Source organism: Saccopteryx bilineata, chromosome 3 (assembly GCF_036850765.1).
Source record: "Saccopteryx bilineata isolate mSacBil1 chromosome 3, mSacBil1_pri_phased_curated, whole genome shotgun sequence".
Taxonomy (NCBI): domain Eukaryota; kingdom Metazoa; phylum Chordata; class Mammalia; order Chiroptera; family Emballonuridae; genus Saccopteryx; species Saccopteryx bilineata.
The window spans coordinates 239,266,836-239,273,019 of NC_089492.1; positions in this window are offsets into that span (position 1 = coordinate 239,266,836).

A 6,184-nucleotide genomic window follows, 5' to 3' on the forward strand; every position below is an offset into this window, starting at 1 on the left:
TAAAATCTTTTTAAAAAAAGTGAACTGGGGAAGGGAGGGGGTAGAGGGAGAGGAGGGGCACAAAGAAAACCAGATAGAAGGTGACGGAAGACAATATGACTTTGGGTGATGGGTATGCAACATAATCAAATGTCAAAATGACCTGAAGATGTTTTCTCTGAACCTATGTACTCTGATTGATTAATGTCACCCCATTAAAATTAATAAAAAAAGTGAACTTTTACAGCAATATTTAAGTTCTTTTTACTTATGGCTTTTAAGCTATTTTTGTAGAGTCAATTATTTCAACAAAACGCCTATTATAATCTCTGAGAAGTAGAGAATGTGAAATTCAGTGACTTGGGTGAAGAAGTTCCTGGACCAAATTTGTGTGTGTGTGTGTGTGTGTGTGTGTGTGTAGGCTTCTCCACGCCAACAATTCTCAGACAGCAGCAAGGTGTCTGAGAATTCAGCTCTATTCTGACACTGTCCACCTAGAGATAAAATCAGATTTCACAAGCAAAGGGCTCAGTCTCACAAGACCACCTTCCATTTCAGACATTACTGAAAAACCAAAGTTGTTATCTGTGCTTCTGATTGACAGGCTGCAATTTGGAGGTTCCAATAATCCCTCCAAGTCAAGATGTCAATTGCAAGCCCAGGTTGTTCCCTGTACTTCTGATTGATTGGCTGTAAATCAGAGGTTCCCCCAACCCCTTCCTTGGATTCGATTAATTTGCTAGAATGATTCACAGAACTCAGGAAAACCCATTTTTTTTCTAATTAAGTGAGAGGCAGGGAGACAGAGACAGAGTCCTGCATGTGCCCCAACCAGGATCCACCTGGCAAGCCCCCTACCAGGCAATGCTCTGCTTGTGTGGACCGTTGCTCCATTGTCTAGCAACTGAGCTATTTTAGCACCTGAGGCAGGCCATGGAGCCATCCTCAGTGTCCAGGGCCAACTCTGCTCGAACCATTCGAGCCATGGCTGTGGGAGGGGAAGAGAGAGTGAGAAATGGAGGGTATGGGTGAAGAAGCTGATGCTTGCTTCTCCTGAGTGCCCTACCCAGGAATCGAACCCAAGACTTCTACACATTGAGCCAATGCTCTACCACTGAGCTAACCAACCAGGGCCAGGAAAATCCATTTACTCACTAGATTATTAATTTATTACAAAGGATGTAAAGGATCTAAATCAACAGCCAGATGAAGAGATATGGCTAGATCCCAAGCAAATAAGCTCCTGTCCTTGTGGTACACAGTGCTTGGCATCGCATCGGGGCAAGTGGAAGCTTTCTGGTTTTCCAATGAGGAACCTCTCTGAACCCCTTCATTTTTTTGGGCTTTTATGGGGGCTTCATTACATACATGACGGATTATCTCATTGGCGTTTGGTGATTGATTCTACCTCTCTTGCCTCTCTCCTCCTATCACTTTTATCATTCAGGAAGTTCCAAAAGTTTTAGAAGCTGTAAGCCAGGAAATATATTTTAGTCGTCTGACTACCAAATATATATATCTTATAAATTATGATTTCACATTAGATAATTTATTAGAGCCAGCAGCAAGAACAGAAACAGGGTCAGAATCTGATTCAGAATTGTATTGATAGTATTGGGAGGCCGAGAATACTTTCCTACCCTTCCTTAGTTATTACGGCTGAACTAACAATAAAATTGACACAAGACCAGATTAACAGGAGAAAAGTCCATTGAATATATGTTCACAGGACAATTATAAATGATGCTCAGAGAAAACGATGAACCAGACAGTGTTCTAGTTTTCAGACAAAGAAACAATAAAATTATGAAAAATTGACAAAACAGGTTAAAAAAAGTATTCATTAGAAAGAAATCTGCCCTGGCTGGATGGTTCTGTTGGTTGGAGCATTGTCTCTATAAGCAAAGGTTGTGGGTTCAATCCCAGGTCAGGGCACACACGGGAACAGATTGATGTTTCTGTCTCTCTCTCTCTCTCTCTCTCTCTCGTCCTCTTTCTCTAAAATCAATACTTTTTTTTAAAAGAAAGGTATCCAAGCAAGGTTTGAGTATTTGTTAGTGAGAAATCTAAAAATAGTTTGAGCTTAGATAGTAAATTAATGAAGAGGTAATAGGGTTTGTTTATATAGACTCTTCAGCCCTAGATCTCTTAGCTCTAGTGATAACACTGTCTCTCTAACCCCACCTGAAGCAGGGAGAGCACCTTTTACAGCAGAGATTTATTTCCTGTGTTCAAGGAGACAGGGAGAGTTGAGTACCCTTCTGGCACCGGTGGCTTGTCAAGTGATTTTACTTCAAAAAATCAATATACCTTTATAGGGTATTTGGTGATGATCTGTCTTGAGCCCCAACAAAGACTACCTATACCACCTATTGTAAAATAACTGTGTGATAATAGAGAGCAAAACCAGTGGAGAAAGCAGTGAACTTTAAAACAAATTGTAGGTAGAGTAAAACAGCAATTACCAAAGCTGGGACTTTCTATTTTAGAATCACATAATTATGGGTTTGGCAGTATTGTTAAGGGGTAATCACCTACTTTCCCCCTACCTTTAAGCAAGGCTCCATCTAGTTCCTTAAACAGAGCAAATAATGCAGTTCTCTATTATATTTGGAAAAAGAATAATCTACAACTCTTTTTCTTACTTGTCCTAGTACCATATGATACTGATAACAAAATTTTTATTTACCTTCACAATCATCTAGTTTTATCACCTTTCTCTCATAATTGAGGTGAAAGAAGGCACAGAAAGGTTGCAATTTGCTTAAAGTTGCATAGTATTACTGTGGCAGAGCAGGAACTAAAATTTCAGTCTTTCTAATTTACAGTCCCCTGCTCTACCTTTCTCAAGAGGAATTGTGGTTTTTCAGGACCTTCCCCATTTCACTGTCCATGTCTCTTGGCAAATTTTCAATGTGGTCCCTGGCTCCCCAGCCAAGGCCTTATCTTTTAGTTCATAGACTGACCCGGTTGTAGCAATGACCTCATACATCTGAGATTTGCTCCTTTCCTTGTTACAGTAGGCGGAATTTTAAGATGGCCTCCAAAATTCCTGCCTCTGGTGTTTATGTTCTGTGTAAGACCTTCCCAAGTGTCTTACATAGAAGGTGTGAACTGTGGCCTGACCTGTGGTGGCGCAGTGGATAAAGCGTCAACCTGGAAACGCTGAGGTTGCCGGTTCAAAACCCTGGGCTTGCCTGATCAAGGCACATATGGGAGTTGATGCTTTCTGCTCCTCCCCCCTTCTCTCTCTCTCTCTCTCTCTCCCCTCTCTATAATGAATAAAAATAAATAAAAATCTTAAAAAAAAAAGATTATCTGTTGCTGCATAACAATTCAAAAAAAAAAAAAAGGTGTGAACTGTGTATACCAGTGGTAGTCAACCTGGTCCCTACCACCCACTAGTGGGCATTCCAGCTTTCATGGTGGGTGGTAGTGGAGCAACCAAAGTATAAATAAAAAGACAGACTTAACTATAGTTAAGTTGTTTTATAAAGATTTATTCTGCCAAACTTAGCGAAAATCCGACATAAAGTACTTGGTAAGTAATTATTATTATATGCTTTAACTTGTTGTAACTCTGCTTTATAAATTTTATAAAGTTACTTCCCTACTTTATAAATCACCATTACTGTGGAACTGGTGGGCGGTTAGAAAATTTTACTAACAGAGATACAAAAGTGGGAGGTAGGTATAAAAAGGTTGACTATCCCCGGTGTATACCATGGGTGAGACAGTCACTCCCTTGATAAGTTATGTTATATAACAAATGTATGATGGTGGTCACCTTTGGTTACATAGAGATAGACAAGGAGTATGTCAACATTACATGATTATATTTAATGAGAAAAGGGAATGCTCCTTCAGTTTCCCTTATTTCTACTTCCAAAATGCTGAATGGTTTTCCATCCTTTTCTTCCCTCTCAAGGTAGCAAACAAAAGGTACCTCTTTCTCTCAAGGTTATCAAAAGTGTCTCTGTTATATTTTCAATTTTTTTCTCTCCTCTTAATTCTTCCATACAACCTACAAATATGCAGAGCCTTTCTGTGACTACAAGTCTTGAACTTTGGTGTTTCTTTTCCCTTTCTCTGCGTCAGAGCTGTTTGTTCCAGATCTACACTGCGGTTCCTAAAGAACACTAAGCTCAGCTGGGCCCGAATCCAGAATCAATAATTCTGGGTGGTTTCCAGATTCTAGCCCACTGAAATCAAGTAACAGCACAATGGGGCACCACTGACATAGTTCCAAGCTGGCCTTCGGGCCAACATTTCTTCTCCTTGCTTTATTTCCTTAACCTTTGGCTGCTTAGATATGTTAGCCTGGCTTCATGATAGAGTCATTCTGTGAGCTTTCAACTCTCTTTCTTCCCTAATCAGCAAGTCGTCTCCTACCTTCTGACACCATACTCGTTCAAGCTTCTTTTTCTTTTCTTCTTTCACTTTTGAAAGAATGATATAATAAATCTCAACATCCCTACCACCCAGTTTCAACAATTATCAACATAAGACCAATGTTAGATAACTAGTTTTTTAAATTTAAATTGGTTATAAAGAAAAAAGAAAGCAGACAGAGAGAGATCAATTTGCTGTTCCACTTATCTTTGCATTCATTTGCTGACTTCCTTATGTGCTCTGACCTATTGAACCTGCAACCTTGGTGCATCAGTGCTAACCAACTGAGCTATGGGACTAGGGCTAGATTATTCTTTTTGTGTGCAGCATAAAACTCGTAACATTAAATTTAGCATCTTGACATTTTTAAATGTAAAGTTCAATAGAGTTAAGTATAGTCACATTGTTGTGCAACAGATCTCTGGAACTTTCCAAACTTTTTTTTTTTTTTTTTTTTCATTTTTCTGAAGTTGGAAACGGGGAGAGACAGTCAGACAGACTCCCGCATGCGCCCGACCGGGATCCACCCGGCACGCCCATCAGGGGCGGTGCTCTGCCCCCCAGGGGGCGATGCTCTGCCCATCCTGGGGGTCGCCATATTGCGGCCAGAGCCACTCTAGCGCCTGAGGCGGAGGCCACAGAGCCATGCCCAGCGCCCGGGCCATCTTTGCTCCAATGGAGCCTTGGCTGCAGGAGGGGAAGAGAGAGACAGAGAGGAAAGCGCGGCGGAGGGGTGGAGAAGCAAATGGGCGCTTCTCCTATGTGCCCTGGCCGGGAATCGAACCCGGGTCCTCCGCACGCTAGGCCGACGCTCTACCGCTGAGCCAACCGGCCAGGGCTACTTTCCAAACTTTTATACTGACATTTTATACCTACTATACCCATTAAACATTAATCAGGTTGGATTGTTTTTAAAGCAAATATCAGAGCTTATATAACTTAATTCATAAATAGTTCAGTATGTATCTTCAAGGAAGGTCCTTTCTTTGTGGTACAAAAGCAAAACCCTTATCACATCTACATCAAGGTTTCAACAGGAAATAAGGTCATTCTAAGAGGGTTTATTTATTTATTTTTTATTTATTTTTTTTTCTTTTTACAGAGGCAGAGATAGACAGGGACAGACAGACAGGAACGGAGAGAGATGAGAAGCATCAATCATCAGTTTCTCGTTGCGCGTTACGACTTCTTAGTTGTTCATTGATTGCTTTCTCACATGTGCCTTGACCGCGGGCCTTCAGCAGACCGAGTAACCCCCTGCTGGAGCCAGGGACCTTGGGTCCAAACTGGTGAGCTCTTTGCTCAAGCCAGATGAGCCCGCGCTCAAGCTGGCGACCTCGGGGTCTCGAACCTGGGTCCTTCCGCATCCCAGTCCGACGCTCTATCCACTGCGCCACCACCTGGTCAGGCTATTTATTTATTTTTTATTTTTATTTTTTTCTGAAGCTGGAAACGGGGAGAGACAGTCAGACAGACTCCCGCATGCGCCCGATGGAGCCTCGCTGCGGGAGGGGAAGAGAGAGACAGAGAGGAAGGAGGGGGTGGAGAAGCAAATGGGCGCTTCTCCTGTGTGCCCTGGCCGGGAATCGAACCCGGGTCCCCCGCACGCCAGGCCGATGCTCTACCGCTGAGCCAACCGGCCAGGGCCTAAGAGGGTTTATTTAAATGTTGTGGTTATAGGGGACACCCCGTAGGTAAGTGGCTAAGTTGGTCCTACTTGCAGGCCCATAGGGATAAGGGGAGAGAATGCTTACCAGAACCTGAAAGGAGAAGAAATGTAGAGAGCTGTTCTGAAAGAAGCAATGTCTTTTGG